Source organism: Schistocerca cancellata, chromosome 6 (assembly GCF_023864275.1).
Source record: "Schistocerca cancellata isolate TAMUIC-IGC-003103 chromosome 6, iqSchCanc2.1, whole genome shotgun sequence".
Taxonomy (NCBI): Eukaryota; Metazoa; Arthropoda; class Insecta; order Orthoptera; family Acrididae; genus Schistocerca; species Schistocerca cancellata.
Window position 1 is genome coordinate 195,973,150 of NC_064631.1, and position 23,167 is coordinate 195,996,316.

Consider the following 23,167-nt stretch of genomic DNA (forward strand, 5'->3'; position numbering starts at 1 on the left):
CCTTAAATTGCTGCTTAATTGAAATATGGGCATCTCTTCGCTTTTTACCCGTACGCTCGGGCAATCTTTACCGGGTGTACTTACTGTTCGTGTTAAATCCAGTACAATCTGCTTATTTTCATTCAGTAGGGAGATCTTCCCGCGGGAGAAATCAATTTTTGCTTTTTTCTCGCTCAGGAAACCTCCCCCTAGGATGCAGGTTACTCTCAATCCTTTGACTACGAGAAAGATACATTTTACGTTATCCTCTCCCAGGCATAAATCTACCAGCACCTGATACTGAACTTTCTGTGCTTGTGCTCCCATGGCTCCAATGACACAGCAGTTTTGTACAGGAAATGTCGGTAAGTTGCGGTTTTGGCTCAAGGTTTTGAATAGATCATAGCTCATAACATTAGTAGTGGCACCTGTATCTATGTATATTTCTACTGGCAATTCATTAATTCTAGCTTTTATGATGGTTTGTACTTCAGTTATTTCTTTTTTGTTACATTGGTTTGAATCCATAAGTAAATCATGTTGTGTACTGTTTCCATCTTGGTACCTCAGTAATAATACATTATCTTGTGTATTGTTTCTAGCAGTGCCCCCTGTTTTTTCGCCGGCCATCAATTGGGAGCTTATTGTGGCCGTTGTTCGTTTGACGGTCTTGAACTATGGTGGTTTCCGTCCGTGGGCATTTCTACTATCCTTACGTTGCTATTCGAGTCTGTCCATGTTTGTGGTATTGCATTAGTATTCTGCATAGAATTCCTATTGTCACACTGGTACTGGTTACCGTTAGGAGGCGGAGGTGGTGGAATAGAAGTTTGCATCCACTGCACCGGGTAAGTGCGGTTGTTGGCACTACTGCTTTGTTGTGGCCATTGACCTTCATTTCGACGTTTGTTATTGTAACTATTATTACTGTTACTGTAGCCGGGATGTCCTCTATCTTCCCACCTACGTTTTTGATTGTAAGATGGTTGACCGTTTCCGTTCTTCCTGTTTTGTTCTGCGGATTGATCTTCCTTTCCATTTCCGTGGCTTCCAAAATTGGAATTGTTGTTGCCATTTTTAAACTTGCGTGGTGAACCTGTGGTGTCACCGCCAGACACCACACTTGCTAGGTGGTAGCTTAAATCGGCCGCGGTCCATTAGTACATGTCGGACCCGCGTGTCGCCACTGTCAGTACTTGCAGACCTAGCGCCACCACATGGCAGGCCTAGAAAGACGGACTAGCACTCGCCCCAGTTGTACGACGACTTTGCTAGCGACTACACTGACGAAGCCTTGCTCTCATTTGCCGAGAGACAGTTAGAATAGCCTTCAGCTAAGTCCATGGCTACGACCTAGCCAGGCGCCATTATCCTTACAGTGATTGTAATTAACCGTATCTGGAGATAGTCTCATTTGTATCGTCAATAGCGATGTACCACAAGGATGAATTAAAGTTAAGTATTCAAGGAGCTGCATACTTTTCTTATAGCATTAATTAAGTATCCTGTTCCAGAACTCACGCCAGCCGGCGTGTGTGTACGCGTGCCTTTCGGCTACCTCATAGTGGCGTGGCTATTTTGCTACGCCACAACAGAACCATTACTGTTCTCCCGGTCTTTATTTATCCTATTTTCTTCCTGGGAGAGATCGATATCGTCCAGCACAGACAAGTACCGTTCCAGGTCATTTTCGGGTACATTTATTAATTTGTCTCGTATATGACCGGGCAATCGTAATTTTAAGATTCTGATCACATCACGGGCTGATATGGGGTCATCCCAATATCTAGTTTTGTTGATATATTTTTCAAAATATTTACGGAGTGTACCCTGTTTGTGATTGTACATTTGCGGGCTGTATACTTCAGTCCTCAGGCGTTCTTGAATAGCCTTAGACCAGTATCTGTCTAGAAAAGATTTTTAAAATTGTGCCAGGCTATGGCAATTTTCTATGACTTCATTTGCCCATAAGGCAGCGTCGCCTTGTATATGTGCGATTATGAACTGAATTTTTTGGCATTCATTCCAGGCACTCGGTAATACATTTCGGAATCCTTTTATGAAGATTACCGGATGTACTGTCTTCTTTTCCGCGTTAAATACTTGGAATTGTCTGTGTTTTATTAAGCTTTCATCAATGTTATTGCTTGTGGAAGTGGAAGCTGCCCCCACGGGGTTATGAATAGGAATGCTTCCTGTAAATTGTGTTTTCTCTTTCCGAATCGCTTTTTTGTTGGTATAAACTGTACGTAATATTCTCATTACCGTACACGTTCGTAACAGGCGTGCCACAGTTGTTAAGCATTTGCAAATGTGCACGCTCGATTTTGGCAATCTTGTGTGTCTTTACTTGTTACCATTTTTTATTATTTTAAATGGACTTGTTACCACAGCAGTACTGACAATTTGTATCTCGCTTCGCTTTTTTCACCTGCGAGTGGTAGCGTGTCTACTGTGGGTTGTTTACATACAGCTGCTCCGTTAGTTAATTTTTGCAGAGCAGACTGTATTTTGCTTTCTACACGTTTTGAGATCTGGCTTTCTTTTTCAGTGAGCCAGTCATGGAACTCTTTTTCTACTTTCTGGGCTTGATCATTTAAATGCGTTTCTATGGTTTCTTTTTGTGTCATCTTTAAATTGTCCATTCGGTTCGCAAGCTGTTCTACTTCGTCCCGGATGACTGTGTGTGCCGTCTGAAGCGTTTGCACATCTTGTGCTATGTTGCTTACAATGTTAGGCAGTTCGGCTTGGGCTTTCTTTATTTCTGTCATTTCTGAATATATCTGTTCGAACATTGTACCTATACTTTCTATTAAGACCTTTTCTATTTCTTCGCTTTGTTCTCTTATCTGATTGACTAGCTGTTCGTTCTTTTTCTCTAATTTCCGTAAACATTCAGCAAATGGATCCGGTATTGGTGAGCATACCGGTGTGGTAGTTGTTCTAATCATTGGAAAATTATCACTAGCCCTGCTAGTAGCACCTATCGGTTTTACTGTTTTCGTCTGCTGGCTACTTCCTGGCATATCACCGGAAACTACATTGTTTACATTTTCTCCCCCTCGATCACTATTAATATTTAGTAAGTCAGTGTCACTATCCATATCGCTCAATAATTGCACATTATTTGTAACATTGGACACATTATCTGGTTGCAAATCTAACACACGTCCAACTTTTCCCATAATGACGATAACTTTCACTGGGCTAAATACAAAAATTGTTCCTAACTACAAATGCGGACTAAGTTCAAAAGTCAAACTGCTCATTGTTTCCAAAATCACACAATATTAATATCTACAACACTGTACACCATGTACCATCTATGATACTATACTTTGATGATACGGGCCTATGTAGCAAGCTTTTATGCATAGTGGCCCTTACCTTGATTTCTTTTTTCTTTTCTTTTCTTTTTGCTATCTTGTCCTCCCTGGGTCTATACAGTTCTTCTCCGCTTTCCTCGTTCAAGTTTATACATGAAATGGAATTTGATAGACATTAGAATACATACAATACATGTTAACAATTACATACATACAAACCCTAAAAAAAATATTTTATCTCTTCGAGCCCCACGTAACAGGGCGCTATTTAATATATCTCTTAAAAGAAAAAATAATGTTATGTTGTTTATTTAGTTGAAACACTCTCCTAGTAAATTTGTTTGAAAATACAAAAGAGATATAATAAGCAAAATAATGAATTTCGTAGGTTGCCAATTACGTATTATATCTGGTTTTATCGAGCGCCAGGCTCCCTACAAATTACTGTAAATGCAATAGCGTAGTAGTACTCAGCTCTGAAATTATTACTATCACAGAAAATAGACAAGTTTTAATAAAATTATTTCACTGGATTACTTCAATTAATCTCACAGAATATTTTTACATAATTTCTTCCGCTCCGGCTATTAGATATTGTGCTGTGAAAAAAAAATATTTTAAAATGTACCGCGTAATGGCGGCTAATTGTTAACAGTCAGAGATTACTGTTACTCGCTCCGCAGCAGCTGGAAACATGCTAAATAATTTTCATTAAATATTCTTTTCATAAGATAAATGTGGCGTAGGTTCTTGAAATAACACACGGAGATCACTTTATACTAATATATTCTTACTAAGACACAGTTTACACCATTAAATATCTGCAATTACGTTACGACAGAAACAAATGCTAGCGCAGCACAATAGCTTGCGTACCTTATTCCAGCTCACACCAGAACGAACAGAACAAAACAGACTAGACAGAAGAATGAGCATTGCATTGTATTTTATACTCTAACAAAGATAATCACATTATACTCTCATACAATAAAAATAATGTCTTTTCTGCATTTATCGATATATATATTGTATATTTTTACAGTTAAATCAATGTTTGCAATTAATTTTGCGTCACATACTGTCTGTTTTATTTATGTTTCACCTTGATAAGGGTGAATATCGCAAAAGGGACACTACATGTCGAGAACGGCAAAAGACTGCATAAATAATAGGAACATTTTTATAACAATTAATTCCACCCGCCGCCCCACATATGGTTAATCGGCCGGGGAATGCATCTTTTCTACATAACATTCCTAAACCAATTAATTCCACCCGCCGCCCCGCACATGTTGCTAATCGGCCGGGAAATGCATCTTTTCTACATAACATTCTACTTATATTAACAATTTGATTCCACCTGCCGCCCCACAACTAGTTTCGCTAGGAAGTGTTTGATCACCCACAATATAGCCCTTAATTGGCTCTGTCTGCCCACATGAACCGCTGGCAGTCGAGACAAAATTTTGGTACAGACAACTAGCTGTACACAGGCGTAGACAAATGGCGGAAAGCACAGGCTGCCTTCTATGACAAGGGTAATGGAAAGTTGGTACAACGCTACGCAAATGTCTACGTCGGAGCGGCGATTATGTAGAGAAGTATCTGGAAAGTGTAGCTAACACTTTCAAATAAAACATTTTGGATTTTCACAGTGGTTTCCATTTCGCGACCGATCGTTGCTTTCGGAATACGATCAGTGGTTTCCATTTCGCGACCGATCGGCCCTTGCTTTCAGAATACGATACTGCAGTGCCTGTGTTACTCTGAACAACGATGCATAGTTCCTTTGGACACTGATGTATGTCCAAAGTAACTTTGTATCTCACTTCAAAGTAACACAGACACTGCAATATTGTATTTATCCGCCGACACCGGGCAAGCGACTTTCAAGTAAAATGTCTTACCTCTATGAGAATATACACAACGGATGCACGAGTACAGGTTGTAGACGCATTGTTCAGGACATTTGTGTGTGGCAGTGAGTTGTGCACGGATAGCCGCGACAAGCGAGAAATACAGGTTCTTCATTCCATTATACGGCTGACATTTAATGTATTAAACAGCCCTCGTATACTGCATGGGGAAGATACTGATTTCTCTCTCGCTTGTTGATTACAACCGGTAGGGCTGGTTTAAGGGCCAAGCGACCCAAGTCGCTGCTTGGAGCGTCAGGCTGAAAGGGACGGCAGGAACGCCACAACTACACTACTGGCCATTAAAATTGCTACACCACGAAGATGACGTGCTACAGACCTCTTGTTCGCATTGACGGCACTTGACGAAACCCTACATTTCAGCAGGATAATGTACGACCGCATGTTGCATGTCCTGTACGGGCCTTTCTGGATACAGAAAATGTTCGACTGCTACCCTGGCCAGCACATTCCCCAGATATTCCGCCAATTGAAAACGTCTGGTCAATGGTGGCCGAGCAACTGGCTCGTCACAATACGCCAGTCACTACTCTTGATGAACTGCGGTATCGGTTTGAACCTGCATGGGCAGATGTACCTGTACACGCCATCCAAGCTCTGTTTGACTCAATGCCCAGGCGTATCAAGGCCGTTATTACGGCCAGAGGTGGTTGTTCTGGGTACTGATTTCTCAGGATCTATGCACCATAATTGCGGGAAAATGTAATCACATGTCAGTTCTAGTATAATACATTTGTCCAATGAATACCCGTTTATCATCTGCATTTCTTCTTGGTGTAGCAATTTTAATGGCCAGTGGTATACATTCTTAATGTTAGACAATATTAATACAAACAAATTTAATTCTCGCAGCTAGTAAATGGTTTTTTGTCAAAAGACTGGCGAAATGTATTGCGGTAACTTTCTACAAGGACCGGTTGACTGTTCCTCTCATTAATTTACGTCCTCGTTGGGTCACATCAGTTACCTGTGCATCCCTGGCCGAAGACTCAGGAACAGTATCATCTGCCCGTGCCATCGGGTGAGTGGTAAGGTCTTCTGTCATTTCCTCAATGAGACTTGGCGACTGCGGGGATGCTTCGCATGAGACAGGACGTCGTTCGTCGTGTTGCTCAGCGGAGGCCAGCCCAGGGGGAGGACATGCGTGGAGGCGTGCATAGGAAGTTCATCGTGGTACTGAGAGATCACATTGGCTTGCGAATATGGCGCACCGGTTAAGGCGCCTCTTATGCCTCTTTGGGGGTCGCTGTTTCAGAGTGGCCATCTCTGTGTCAAATAATGGGAGTGGATCACTACGTCCAGGCAGGAAGGCAGCCATATGCACAACCATCACATGAACATACCACCATTCAGCTTATCTTCAGATCCTTCTAAAGCCGACGGAGCGAGAGGGGAGAAGGTGTTAAGGTATCAGCAGCCTCTCCTTATCCCATCTTGACATCACCAGTAGCGGGAGGTCCTATAGGGGGTCAGGCCTATGCATCTGATTGGGATTCATCCACAGCGCCAGTACATATGTGAGAGGTACAGATGCTAGGGTGATGGAAGGCATCAGATCCGTAGCCCAGAGTTGGGCCACCCATCACTGTAGACACTTTGAATGAACATGGCCCCCTTCTCCGTGACCCGATCAAATCTTTGGCCGACCGTCATATGTCACCTCTCTGCATATCCCGATGTAAAGATAGTATCGAACATGCTTACTGAGTTCGATGTGTATCTGTCACACTCCATTCAGTACAGGTTAGGTGGTGAATTGTGACCAATTCCCCAAACGTGGCTGTGAATTGTTCAATAGGGCCTGAGTGCTCCTGTCACATCGTCTGCTGGCATTTCGAATGGGAGTTCGAATACGTAGGTCGCCCTGAGACCGAGTTTCGCACAATACACAATCATTGCACCGATGTTGCTGCCCAGTGTCAGTTCATAAGCCCATCCCTCGTCCTCTCTAAAATTACGTCTCATGCAACCTCAGTTACTAGTTTAATGTAAACAACTCTGCTCATAGTGGCGTGGTGAATTTTAACAAGATCAGTATAGGGGATCTCCACATCGTCTTGAAAAAATCGTTCTTCTCCAGTGCTTTGGGACATGTATATTGCCGTGTTGACTTCTGAGATGAATTGGCCATTATTTCGAAAGACATTCACTCACGCAAAAGCCACTGAAGCACATGCACAACTCTGCAGCCAAAGGCAGAGTGTCTGGTTTGGCTGTACGAGCATGACGAACGACCAGACCCAAATTTTCATACGTCGTCCATGTATCATACCTGTACTCGTAAACCGCATCACTGTCTTTGCCGTGAGGTGGAGTCATCCAGCTAATGTCCATCAAACTTGCTACACCAAGAAGAAATGCAGATGATAAACGGGTATTCATTGGACAAATATATTATACTAGAACTGACATGTGATTACATTTTCACGCAATTTGGGTGCATAGATCCTGAGAAACCAGTACCCAGAACAACCACCTCTGGCCGTAATAACGGCCTTGATTCGCCTGGGCATTGAGTCAAACGGAGCTAGGATGCCGTGTACAGGTACAGCTGCCCATGCACCTTCAACACGATACCACAGTTTATAAAGAGTTGTGACTGGCGTATTGCGATCACCCAGTTGCTCGGCCATCATTCACCAGACGTTTTCAATTGGTGAGAGATCTGGAGAATGTGCTGGCCAGGGCAGCAGTCTAATATTTTACGTATCCAGAAAGGCACGTACAGGACCTGCAACACGCGGTCGTGCATTATCCTGCTGAAATGTATGGTTTCGCAGGGATCGAATCAAGGGTAGACCCACGGATCGTAACACATCTGAAATGTAATGTCCACTGTTCAAAGTGCGTCAATGCGAACAAGAGGTGACCGAGACGTGTAACCAATGGCACCCCATATCATCACGCCGGGTGATACGCCAGTATCGCGATGACGAATACACGCTTACAATGTGCGTTCACCGCGATGTCGCAAACACGGATGCGGCCATCATGATGCTTTAAACAGAACCTGGATTCATCCGAATAAATGAAGTGTTGCCATTCGTGCACCCAGGTTCGTCGTTGAGTACACCATCGCAGGCGCTCCTGTCTGTGATGCAGCGTCAAGGGTAACCGCAGCCACGCTCTCCGAGCTAATAGTCCATGCTGCTGCAAACGTCGCCGAACTGTTCGTGCAGATGATTGTTGTGTTGCAAACGTCCGCATCTGTTGACTCAGGGATCGAGACGTGGCTGCACCATCCGTTACAGCCATGCGGATAAGATGCCTGTCAGCTCGACTGCTAGTGATACGAGGCCGTTGGAATCCAGCACGGCGTTCCGTATTACCCTCCTGAACCCACCGGTTCCATATTCTGCTAATAGTCATCGGATCTCGACCAACGCAAGAAGCAATTTCGCGATACGATAAACCGCAATCGCGATAGGCTACAATCCGACCATTATCAAAGTCGGAAACGTGATGGTACGCATTTCTCCTCCTTACACGAGGCATCATAACAACGTTTCACCAGGCTACGCCGTTCATCTGCTGTTTGTGTATGAGAAATCGGTTGTAAACTTTCCTCATATCAGCACGTTGTAGGTGTCGCCACAGGCGCCAACCTTGTGTGAATGCTCTGAAAAACTAATCATTTGCATATCACAGCACATTCTTCCTGTCGGTTAAATTTCGCGTCTGTAGCACGTCATCTTCGTGGTGTAGCAATTTTAATGGCCAGTAGTGTATTATTTGTAAGTCACAAGTCCAGTATCGGCCGATAAATTCGTAAGTGCAGTGTCTGTCTTGTGGAGAACAACGATGCGTTGTTTCTTTGTACATGTAAGCATTTCTGAAGGAGAACTGCATCGTACTTCTTCACAACACAGGTACTGCAGTTTCATATTCGAAACTATTCTAAACGTGCTTGCATTGAGCTTCGTTCATATTTTGCGTTTCTTCAACGCCAGTAACCTCCCACCTCCGATTCTTAAAAGAATCGATCTCCCACTTGTAGAACAGCTCTAAACGTTTTTTCAGGTTTCACGAATCTCAACGTTGATAACGCTGTATCATAGAATGACATAGTTTTACAAATACGTTCAGTGGTATATGTGGATGCTGTCTGTAAAACTGTTGACAACAGAGTCACTAGTAGAGGAATAGTGAATTCAAACGTCATGCCTGTTGCTGAAGTTCTACTGCACTAAGAGCGAAAATGTAGTAAGCCACGAACTTGTGCCCTTCCATTATTTTGTGGTGCTGGCAGCAATAAATATTTGGAAATTATGTTTGAAATTTGTTGAAAGTCGCTAAGTGTTCTCATTCTCAAATACTGGATGAATATAGTCTGCGTAATTTATGTGCTGCCCCAATACATGTTTCTAATTTTTATACTTGTCTTGTTGCCGCGCGGGATTAGTCGAGCGGTGTAAAGCGCTGCAGTCATGGACTGTGCGGCTGGTGTGTGTGTGTTTGTCCTTAGGATAATTTAGGTTAAGTAGTGTGTAAGCTTAGGGACTGATGACCTTAGCAGTTAAGTCCCATAAGATTTCACACACATATACCTCTAATAATATAAGGCCATATTAAATTTTGTATGAAATACTGAAAACGTTTTTGTCGCCCCTGGAAGCCGTTTGATAGTCAACAAGAAACTTGGATTATGTGAGCGATTTAGTCGTTTATTACCGTAATATAGATGACAACACCTGTAGCAACCGAAACTACTTCCTGTGTGGGCAGCGTTCTGTAGCTGGGAAGTTGTATAGCAACACGCCGACAGGCGGCAGTGCACCTACCGTGAGCGGGTCGTGGGCCCTATGAAACAGAAGGACGGTAGCGAGAAGCGGTTCGCTGCATCCAGATGCCATGCTGCTGTGCAGAGGGGGCCTTAGCCACTGCATGGTAACAAGGGCGTTATAGGACTGCCTGTGTGACAGCGACAGGGTCTGATATGGGCACAAAACAAAATTATTTCTTGGCGTGGCCCTATTTTAGGTCATCGCATGTTGTGAGTTTTAGGCCTAGTGTGGTGTATAGATGGTTCCACGATATTTAGAACGAGTTAACTGCCTAGAATTCAGAATCGCAGCCGGCAGCTGTGACCGTTGGTTCTAGGCGCTTCAGTCCGGAACCGCGCTGCTGCTACGGTCGTAGGTTCGAATCCTGCCTCGGGCATGGATTTGTGTGACGTCCTTATGTTAGTTAGGTTTAAGTAATTCTAACTCTAGGGGACTGATGACCTCAGATGTTAAGTTCCATAGTGCTCAGAGCCATTTTTGAACCAGAATCGCAAACAGAGTCCTGCAGGCAAACTTTCGTAATACGCTTGATAACTGTTGATGTGGCGCTTAATAGGGTCACATATCGGTCTCTGCAGTACATCATTCCTGGGTGTACCGTTACGTTAGTCTTCTAAAGAACGAGGGACACCATAGGCTATCAAACGCTCCAGATACACTGAAGAGCCAAACAAACTGGTACACTTGCCTAATATCGTGTAGGGTCTCCGCGAGCACACCAAGTGCCGCAATACGACGTGGTATGGACTCGATTAACGTCTGTAGTAGTGCTGCAGGAATTGACACCATGAATCCTGCAGGGCTGTCCATAACTTCATAACTTCGTAAGAGCATGAGGGGGCAGAGATCTCTTCTGAACAGCACGTTGTAAGGCATCCCAGATATGCTCAGTAATGTTCATGTCTTGGGGGGGGGGGGGGGGGTTGGTGGACAGTGGAAGTGTTTGAACTCAGAAGAGTGTTCCTGGAGCCACACTGTAGCAATTCTGGACATGAGGGGTGCCGAAGGGTTACACTTCTGTCACGTTGAAATAATTCTCTTCGGCCGTCGTTGGTCCCGTTCTTGTAGGATCTTTTTCCGGCCGCAGCGATGTCGGACGTTTGATGTTTTACCGAATTCCTGATACTGACGGTACACTAGTGAAGCGGTCATACGGGAAAATCCACACTTCGTTGCTACCTCGGAGATAAGGTATCCCATCGCTCGTGCACCACTTTCAAACTCATTTAAATCTTGACAACCTGCCACTGCAGCAGCAGTAACAGATCTAGCAACTGCGCCTAACACTTGCATTAAGCTTAGTTTACACGACGACACTAGGTTGCAGGCAACTGCACTACCTGTCACTGCGCATGCGCGCCGCGCGTTTGCGCAACTCACTACTGCAACTAAACACTTTCGGCGTGTTCCAATATTGGCGACACTAGTTGCATGAGTTTTCAGGTTGTGTGTATTCGTAGAGTGTTGACAAACTGAAATATGAAGTGGGGAACGGAGAATAATGTTCGCTTTTTGGATATCTATGCTTTGCATACGTGTTTGTGGGATTTCAGTGATGCTGATTACAAAAATAGGCAACATATTGCTGCCTCTGAGACCATCATGTGCGATCATAACATAGATGGTTTGACAGTATCTGAGCTGGAGGGCAAACTTTATTGAGTTACGAGCACATATACAACTGAATTAAGAAAAATACAAGCAAGTGTAATTCTTTCTAGCTGTGGCAATGATCTCGTCTAAAAGACTAAAATCCCATCGTTCGAGTTGGCCAACTCTTTGTTAAGGAATATTGTTGACAGGAGGGAAGACTATACTAAATCAGGAAGCTGCATTCCTTATTCAATAATTATCTGTTTAAATCGTCGCTGCAGTGCTCCCCATTCACATACACTCCTGGAAATTGAAATAAGAACACCGTGAATTCATTGTCCCAGGAAGGGGAAACTTTATTGACCATGCACAATGTCGGCACTAGTACAGTGTATATCCACCTTTCGCAGCAATGCAGGCCGCTATTCTCCCATGGAGACGATCGTAGAGATGCTGGATGTAGTCCTGTGGAACGGCTTGCCATGCCATTTCCACCTGGCGCCTCAGTTGGACCAGCGTTCGTGCTGGACGTGCAGACCGCGTGAGACGACGCTTCATCCAGTCCCAAACATGCTCAATGGGGGACAGATTCGGAGATCTTGCTGGCCAGGGTAGTTGACTTACACCTTCTAGAGCACGTTGGGTGGCACGGGATACATGCGGACGTGCATTGTCCTGTTGGAACAGAAAGTTCCCTTGCCGGTCTAGGAATGGTAGAACGATGGGTTCGATGACGGTCTGGATGTACCGTGCACTATTCAGTGTCCCCTCGACGATCACCAGTGGTGTACGGCCAGTGTAGGAGATCGCTCCCCACACCATGATGCCGGGTGTTGGCCCTGTGTGCCTCGGTCGTATGCAGTCCTGATTGTGGCGCTCACCTGCACGGCGCCAAACACGCATACGACCATCATTGGCACCAAGGCAGAAGCGACTCTCATCGCTGAAGACGACACGTCTCCATTCGTCCCTCCATTCACGCCTGTCGCGACACCACTGGAGGCGGGCTGCACGATGTTGGGGCGTGAGCGGAAGACGGCCTAACGGTGTGCGGGACCGTAGCCCAGCTTCATGGAGACGGTTGCGAATGGTCCTCGCCGATACCCCAGGAGCAACAGTGTCCCTAATTTGCTGGGAAGTGGCGGTGCGGTCCCCTACGGCACTGCGTAGGATCCTACGGTCTTGGCGTGCATCCGTGCGTCGCTGCGGTCCGGTCCCAGGTCGACGGGCACGTGCACCTTCCGCCGACCACTGGCGACAACATCGATGTACTGTGGAGACCTCACGCCCCACGTGTTGAGCAATTCGGCGGTACGTCCACTCGGCCTCCCGCATGCCCACTATACGCCCTCGCTCAAAGTCCGTCAACTGCACATACGGTTCACGTCCACGCTGTCGCGGCATGCTACCAGTGTTAAAGACTGCGATGGAGCTCCGTATGCCACGGCAAACTGGCTGACACTGACGGCGGCGGTGCACAAATGCTGCGCAGCTAGCGCCATTCGACGGCCAACACCGCGGTTCCTGGTGTGTCCGCTGTGCGTGCGTGTGATCATTGCTTGTACAGCCCTCTCGCAGTGTCCGGAGCAAGTATGGTGGGTCTGACACACCGGTGTCAATGTGTTCTTTTTTCCATTTCCAGGAGTGTATGTTAGAATTTTGAAATATTGCCACTGTACGGCTCTATCTTCAAGAGAGTAGTTTACAAACCATTCTCTTCTTAATTCGGCCTGTTTCGAATTATTATTGTTCCTAATGTTAATAATTATTAATGTTAATGTTAATAATTATTGGTGTTAATGAAATAGCGTCATCACCAACTAAAACCGTATCTTGTAGCATGACGAGTGTTCTCGATTGTAATGCACGCAATTATATGTAATTTCAGTTCTGACGACAATGCTTCATGCATTATAGTACCTTTATTCCTTATCTCATGATTAACTCTGTTTAAAAGAGACGTGAACAATTCTGGAGATATTCTAAGATAATTAAAAGAACTTCTTGGAACTTCCGTTATAAATTATTTCAGCAAGGATGCTGAGCAACCGAGTTGACGTCTTTTCTTCATCCAGTGACGAATCGAGACACATTTCTCATTTTTTTTCTTATGCAGCGATTCCACGCAACAAGATTGAACTACATCACAAGTCGTGCGACGTGGAGCTGCCAAAATTTTCATTTGAGACACGACTCAGGGACCCACAAAACGACGGGACTGAAGTATATACTGGTGTCGCCGTGTCTACAGTCATACATGAAACCACTTGCATGCGACTCATTCCATGCAACGAGTGGCGCAACCCAATGCCGTCGTGTAAACTAGGCTTTATATAGACGTTGCCGACCGCAGTACCGTGTTCTAGTTGTTTACATACACTCAGTCGCAAAAGTATTCGGACAGTGGGTAGTTTCGCAATGAGTACTCGAGAAACACTGACTATGAAACCCAAACATATTTATTAGCAATATATATGCGTAACAACATTAATTACAAAAGAATTATTGCATTATTTCGTTTCCAAAACATAAATAACAGAGAAATTAACAACAAAAATGAAACTTCCTCCACACCCTGCTGCTACAAAAGTATTCGGACATAATAAATGTTCATAAGTTGTACGACGCAAATGTCAATACCTTGTGGGTCCACCTTTCATTTTTAATACCTCCTCCAATTTACTAGGCATACTTTCCACGAGATTTTTCGTGAAATCTGGGCCTATATTTACCCATTCTTGACGCAGTTTCTCTTTCAAGGTCTCCTCGTATAGATGTTGTCCGCGCGGAGGGTCCGTTTCAATTTACCCCACAAATGTTCGATTGGGTTAAGGTCTGGTGATTGGGGAGGGGGGTGCAATACTTTCGGGAAATTGAAGAGCAACCAAATTTGTACAATATGCACGGAATGCTTGGGATCATTATCCTGATAAAAATGAAAGTTGTCCGCAATACCTAGATGTCGTGCACTCTGCTTCGAATGTCCTCGCAGTATATTCAAATACGCTTTCTTGTTCATCGTATCATCCATGAACACTAAATCACCCACACCATTGCCGGACATGCATCCCCGCACCATGATGTTCCCACCTCCAAACTTTACTGTAGCTTTGAGGTTCCTGGGATTCAGCTCTTCATTGGTCTTTCGCCACACGTTTGCCTTTCCGTCGCTTTACCATAATGTAAATTTACATTTGTCGCAAAATATCACCCGATTCCACCAAGCCTGATCGTATTCGGCGTATTCCCTCGCAAACTGCATACGTTTCTTCTGGTTCACTGCATTTATGAATGGCTTTCGCCGTGCCACTGCGATCGTCGTAGTACTCTCCGCACGGTTTCGGGATGAACTTTTATACCAAGGTCTCCCTCCACCTCACTTGCAATTCGTGAGGCAGATATTTTCGGATTCTGTTGTACCTTTCGCACAATCACACGTCCATCTCTCTGTGAAAATGTCCGTGCCGTCCTGTACTGCAAGGGAATTCCAATCGGTCTTCTTTCTCGAACCGTTTAATAATGTCGTGAACTGTACTTTTCTTCATGTTGACTATTGCGGCAACTTCCCTGCAGGTTTTCCCCTTCGCGTGATGATAAACGACAAGTTGCCTTTGCTCGAACGTAGAACACTTCCCTCTGCGTCCCATCGCCGACCTGCACAGGCTCGCGATACGTGTTTACTTATCATCGCTATCGTCTCGCGGAAATGTCGGACACACTGCAGTCGCTTCACCCTCTGTGCGTCTCGGAATGAACTATTCTCTCACGTTGTCCGCCTTTGTCCGAATACTTTTGTTGCACCTTCCCATGCCGTTTTCAGGAAATATTACGCAACAGACACATGTCCGACAACAATTTTTCGTATTTGACGCGTGTTTCACGTTGCGATATCGTACCCAGAGTCCCAAATACATTACAAAGTGTAATTTCTGTATTTGTTCGTGCGGCAAACTGGAAAATTATGCGCCGTTACGTGCTGTCCGAATACTTTTGCGACTGAGTGTATCTCTGTATTTGAATAGGCAGGCCTGTACCAATTTCTTTGGCACTTCAGTGTTGTTGTTGTTGTTGTTGTGGTCTTCAGTCCTGAGACTGGTTTGATGCAGCTCTCCATTCTACTCTATCCTGTGCAAGCTTCTTCATCTCCCAGTACCTACTGCAACCTACATCCTTCTGAATGTGCTTGGTGTATTCATCACTTGGTCTCCCTCTACGATTTTTACCCTCCACGCTGCCCTCCAATACTAAATTGGTGATCCCTTGACGCCTTAGAATATGTCCTACCAACCGATCCCTTCTTCTAGTCAAGTTGTGCCACAAACTTCTCTTCTCTCCAATTCTATTCAGTAGCTCCTCATCAGTTTGCCGATGACATTGTAATTGTGTCAGAGACAACAAAGGACTTGGAAGAGCAGTTGAACGGAATGGATAGTGTCTTGGAAGGAGGATCAACAAAAGCAAAACAAGAATAACGGAATGTACTCGAATTAAGTCGGGTGATTCTGAGGTATGTATGTCTACCATGTATGTATGTCTACCATGTATGTGTACCATTATACCTATAAGATGTTTTGTGGCTCCAGCATGTGTTAGTTTCCTCGAGTCATTAAGTGCATCGTCGGTACATTTCTGCTTACTGACTGAATCAATACTGAGCACGATGGAAGACAGCCACAGCACGGATGACGTAGTGCGCAGCTTGTGCCACGGCTGCGCTCAGTGGCTGCTTTCGTTGCCACGCTCGGTTTGATTCGGCGGGCTGTCTTGAAGCAGTAGAGCTTTTGGCACCGAGCCAGAAGAATTTTTCGGAGGGCCCGCACGATCCGTTCGCCCGGTCGCCCTCCCCAGGCGCGGACTTGGGGAAACATGAGGGCATAATTGGCCGGGAGGCAATTTCGGCGGCGCGGCCAAGTCTGCGGGCGCCCCACCTGCAGAGCTGAATCTGAAGTGGCCGGGCGTTTTTTGCCGGCGCCAGCGCCAGCGCCAGCGCCGCCGCCGCCTGCGGTCCGCTTTCGCGGCGCCATTAATCTCTGGGCCCGCCACCGCCACTCTAGGGCTGGCGGCGCCTGTACACGGCGAGGCGCGGAGACAAATTGGCTCGGGCTAAATACCGCCCTGATGAATTCCGGTCGCCTCCTTCGGATGATGAGGGTGACGTGACCGCCGGGCCACCTCCTCTTTTTTTTTTTTTTTTTTTTTTGCCTCCTCCCCTTGCGGCTCAGAGCGGAGACATATTGGCAGTATTTCTCCGCAGAGGGCCAGCCGCTCCTCCGGCTTTCTAATGGGGCGCGTGCCCGCCGCCCGCGCCGCCCGGGCCAAATTAGAATCTGTCTCCCTGGCCGAGCCTCCGCCTCTCGCGCCTGGACCGCAGCGCGGCCGAGAGACACTCGGGGAGCGGTCCAGGAGTGCGCCACAACCGAGAGCTAGTATCGAAACTCGTTTCATTAATACGTTTTTTACACTACTGGCCATTAAAATTGCTACACCACGAAGATGACGTGCTACAGACGCGAAATTTAACCGACAGGAAGAATACTTTGTGATATGCAAATGATTAGCTTTCCAGAGCATTCACACAAGGTTGGCGCCGGTGGCGACACCTGCAACGTGCTGACATGAGGAAAGTTTCCAACCGATTTCTCAAACACAAACAGCACTTGACCGGCGTTCCCTGGTGAAACGTTGTTGTGATGCCTCGTGTAAGGAGGAGAAATGCGTACCATCGCGTTTCCGACTTTGATGAAAATCGCATTGTAGCCTGTCGCGAGTGCGGTTTATGGTATCGAACATTCCTGCTCGCGTTGGTCGAGATCCAATGACTGTTAGCAGAATATGGAATCGATGGGTTCAGGAGGGTAATACGCAACGCCGTGCTGCATCCCAATGGCCTCGTATCACTAGCAGTCGAGATGACGGCATCTTATCCGCATGGCTGTAACGGATGGTGCAGCCACTTCTCGATCCCAGAGTCAACAGATGCGGACGTTTGCAACACAACAATCATCTGCACAAACAGTTGGACGACGTTTCCAGCAGCATGGACTATCAGCTCGGAGACCATGGCTGCGGTTACCACTGACGCTGCATCACAGACAGGAGTGCCTGCGAAGGTGTACTCAACGACGAACCTGGGTGCACGAATGGCAGAACGTCATTTTCTCGGATGAATGCCGCTTCTGTTTACAGCATCATGATGGTCGCATCCGTGTTTGGGGACATCGCTGTGAACGCACATTGTAAGCGTCTATTCGTCATCGCCATACTGGCGTATCATCCGACGTGATGGTATGGGGTGCCATGGATTACACGTCTCGGTCACCTCTTGTTCGCACTGACGGCACTTTGAACAGTGGACGTTACGTTTCAGATGTGTTTCGACCCGTGGCTCTACCCATCATTCGATCCCTGCGAATCCCTACATTTCAGAAGGATAACACAGCTCTACAAAATAATTTTTTTTTTCGTTGCCAGGGAAGTTTGAACGAAAATGGGATATTGTTATGATACTCATTCCGAGTATATTTGTACTTTTTCCAAATTGGCTCTGGTTTTTGAGATATAGGTTATTTGTGGAAATGAGAGTTTCATGTGGATAATATCGACTGCAGGGTCCATATATGGTGTAATGTATTTGCTACCTGTTTTTTAATTAGTGATATTGTACTATCTTTATTAAACAATTGTGCTCAGGGAGTGCATCTGTGTGGTTGAGGATTACATCATGCAAACATCACACTGTCAGCATGTGTTCAGTCCTCTTGTGCGGTGCGTGTGTTGAAGATATTGAGGGTTGTGCAGATTTGAATTCGGCGGTACTCGACATTCATTTGTTGGCCGAGGTAATCCCCGCGACAGCCGATAGGTAGCGTTCAGTGTAAACAAGAAAAATGGCGATGGTCGAAAGTCACACACATGTGCAGTGCAGCTTCAAGGAGATAGAACCTTTTCATCGTGACGTAGCAAATAAGAGGTGAGTATTCATTTCACACAAAACAATTAATGATGTTTGTTGGATGTGATTGACATGCAAATACAAGAAAGTTCTGCATAATATGTAGTATTTGTGCAATTTTGTTTTAGGAAAACATGAGTTCTTCACGCCGTCTTTGCGTGAACCATCCAGATGAGTTCTGCTACATTTGTGGTGAATACGTTCTTCAAAAGAACAGGAAGAATATCACTCCTTTTGTGAAGGAAGCGTATCTGGCATATTTCGGAATTAAACTTGGAGATCAAGACAAGGCGTGGGCACCCCATAAAGTTTGTAAATGCTGTGTGGAGTGCTTACGGTAGTGGACAAAACGAAAAAGGAAAAGCTTAAACTTCGGAGTGCCTATGGTATGGCGAGAGCAGAACCATACAGATGATTGCTATTTTTGCATTGTTAATGTGAAAGATTTTAATAGGTTCAAAAAACGAAAGTGGGAATATCCCGATTTGGAGTCAGCAAGAAGACCGGTGGTGCACAGCAACGATGTTCCTGTACCAACCTTCACAACATTACCCACGCTAACATCATCAGATGACGAGGTGCACGGCGAGGAATGTACAAGTAGTGGTTCGGAATACGAAGGACGTGAGACACAACCCCAGCAGTTCGACCAGAAGGAGCTCAGTGACTTGATACGAGAACTCAATCTTTCAAAGCAAGCATCAGAAGTCTTAGCATCCAGGCTTAAGGAAAAGAACTTTCATCCAAGTGTTAAAATAACAGCTTACCGGACGAGAGAAGAAAACCTTCTTCCATACTTCAACCAAGAAGAGGTTATAGTGTATTGCAGCATATACCTGGACTTTTACTTGAATTGGGGCTGCCGGAATATAGACCAGAGGACTGGCGTCTCTTCATAGACAGTTCCACTAGAAGTTTAAAATGTGTTCTCCTACACAATGGCAATCGTTACGCATCTATTCCAATTGCCCACTCAACAAAACTTTGTGAAGCATATGCTAACATCAAGATGGTTCTGCAGAAAATTCAGTATATGCAGCACCAGTGGTTGATTTGTGTTGATTTGAAAATGGTGAACTTCTTGCTTGGACAACAAAGTGGATACACAAAGCACCCATGTTTTATCTGCATGTGGGATAGTAGGGCAAAGCACGAACATTGGAAGCAGAAAACATGGCCTCCAAGGGAACATATGGCTGTTGGTGAAGCAAACATCATTAATGAACCTCTGGTTAGTAGGGACAAGATTTTTCTTCCACCATTACATATTAAGTCAGGACTAATGAAGCAATTCACCAAAGCTTTAGACAGAAATGGTAATTGCTTCACATACATCTGCAATACGTTCCCTGGACTCAGTAGTGAAAAACTTAAGGCAGGAATATTTGATGGTCCTCAAATTCGCAGGCTCATCAACGATACCAATTTTACAAGTGTCATGACTGTCACTGAAGCATCGGCCTGGAACAGTTTTGTCGCTGTTGTAAAATGTTTTTTGGGCAATCATAAAGCTCCAAATTACGAGGAACTGGTCAAAAACATGCTCACTAACATTCAAAACTTAGGAGCTAACATGAGCATAAAATTTCACTTCCTTCACAGCCACTTGGATCGATTTCCTCGTAATCTAGGTGATTTCAGTGAGGAACAAGGAGAGCGGTTCCATCAAGATATGAAAGGAATAGAGGAAAGATATAAAGGAAGATGGGACAGGCATATGATGGCAGATTATTGCTGGAATCTGCAACGTGACTGTTCTGAAGAGACCTATAAAAGGAAAGCGTGCAGGAAGCGGTTCGTCATGGACGGAAAATGATATACTTATAGAGAAACTTTTCAATTATGTTTTATACGTGGACAAATGCCTATCAGGTTTTCATAGAAGCTATTTATAAAGATTATTTTCTTTTTTCATTGTAGTTTGTAGCGCTCGAGTTCAGTATTAGCAATTTTTTCTAATTTTTTGAATAAATCATGCATTATCTCAAAAATTAGAGCCAAACTGCATAAATGGTTGCTATATTCGTCCTCAGCACCACTAACCCATCCTAAAGCCACTCAAATATCCTTGGCAAGAAAATGAGTGTTGACCAGTGTAATGCATGACCGCATGTTGCACGTTCTGTACTGGCCTTTCTGGATACAAAAAATGTTCGATTGCTGCCCTGGGCAGCACATTCTCCAGATCTCTCACCAACTGGAAACGTCTGGCCAATGGTGGCCGAGCAACTGGCTCGTCACAATACGCCAGTCACTACTCTTGATGAAATATGGTATCGTGTTGAAGCTGCATGGGCAGCTGTACCTGTACACGCCATCCAAGCTATGTTTGACTCAATGCCCAGGCGTATCAACTCCGTTATTGCGGCCAGAGGTGGTTGTTCTGGGTACTGATTTCTCAGGATCCACGCACCCAAATTGCGTGAAAATGTAATCACGTGTCAGTTCTAGTATAAAATATTTGTCCAATGAATACCCGTTTATCATCTGCATTTCTTCTTGGTGTAGCAATTTTAATGGCCAGTAGTGTGTTACTACTCTGTTTCCTCCACAGAGGCACGTAGCTGAGACGCGTTGTTATAGCTGACAGTCCGTTCGCATCTCCACACGATGCACACCTTTGCGTTAAGGTGTCCCGCTAGACAGCGAGGCACTGAAGTTACCACAGAGAACTCGTGAGTTTTACGAGAAGGAGAAAGAACATGCAAGTACTCATGGGCACCAATAAGTTCCTGCCGCTAAATTTGTCGAAAGAACATCAAAAAATCTTTCAATTAGTGCAAGGACAGTAGTAAGCGAGGGAATGGTATTGGAAAAGTTAAAAGATGTAGATGTGAGGCGTAATAATTCCCAGCCGTCTGGATGAGATACTATATTTTTAGCGACTCCTGAACAGAAGAAAAAGCAGCCCCATCCTATCATCGACTTGGATTCTTTCAAGACTGGTGCATTTCGCAGTCATATTTACGAGGTGCAACAATAAAGTAATGAGACTCCAGAATGAGATACAGAATGAGATTTTCACTCTGCAGCAATGATACGCCAGCTGAAAACTTAAAGTTCAATGTTTAACTTAGATCGTTAGAATTTTAAAAGTTTTGTCTGATGGGTCATGTAGACCGTGGAATCTCATTTGCTGTAAATGATTTCGAGCATCACTCAAAAGCGTCCCAAATGTTTATACAGGGTGTCGGTCAACATTCCGGGATGTGGCAGGAATGATCATTCGAAACAAAAGATTCAAGTAAACATGGGGTCTAAGTCGCATACCTTAAGAGCTATGAGTAAATCTTGATCTTCGATCCTGTGAAATAGATCTCTTATACGGCAAGCTCTTTGCTTTTCACATGTTGGGAAATGGTAGTACGAACCAAAACAAGAAAAAGTGTCCAGTAAACGTTTGCTCTAAAATGCAAACCTTATAAGCAACGAGCACTTGTTCGTCTTCGCTACTTTGAAACACAACACTTATAATGAACAGGTCCTCATAACTTTTAAGTTATACATTTTAGAGAACATGTTTACTGGACTTTTTTTCTTGTTTTGGTCCATACTACCATTTCTCAACATATGAAAAGCAAAGAGCTTGTAGTAGAAGAGATTTATTTCACAGTATCGAAGATTAAGAATTGCTCATAGCTCGTAAGGTATGCGTTTTAGAGACCATGTGTGCTTTTTTGTTTCGAATGATCATTCGTGCCATACCCCTGAATACTGACCATCATTTTTGAAACGCCCTGTATAACCCATTTTATTTCCTTGTGCTCTGTCGTCCAAACAAGACATAGCCAGGGCAAAAGCACCGCAGGCACAATTATGCGAGCTGGTGCCAGTGACACAGAGACTCGACACTTGCGCGAGCTCCACTAGTGCCAGGGATGGCGCTGATGATGATGATATCGACTTCGCCTCGGCCAATAGCCGGCCGAGTACAATCCGCCAACGACCGGACGACAACGGACAGAAGCCTACTCGGAAACAGAAGAGAAGCTGTCGCCCACTTGTTTACACATCATCATCCAGGGCTGACTTCGACAGGGAACGATGTTAAGTGAACTCTTAGAACTAAACAGACAATTGTTGTACTTGCATTTGCTACGTACTGTGAAGTTTACCTACGATTATTTGCACAGCCATTGAGGGCCTTTTTTGTGTGTTTTATTACAAGCAGTGTTGCAGACTTCATTATTCAATAAGTCACAAAGATAAGTAAACCTTTTAACTCATTTCCAGAATGAGATTTTCACTCTGCAGCGGAGTGTGCACTAATATGAAACTTCCTGGCAGATTAAAACTGCATGCCGTACGGAGACTCGAACTCGGGACTTTTGCCTTTCGCAGGCGAGTGCTCTACCATCTCAGCTACTCAAGCATGACTCACGCCCTGTTCTCACAGCTTTACTACTGCCAGTACCTCGTCTACTACCTTCGAAACTTTACAGAAGCTCTCCTGCGAACCAGGTAGGACTAGCACTCCTGAAAGCAAGGATAATGCAGAGACATGGCCTAGGGGATGTTTCCAGAATGAGATTTTCACTCTGCAGCGGAGAGCGCGCTGATATGAAACTTCCTCGCAGATTAAAACTGTGTGCCGGA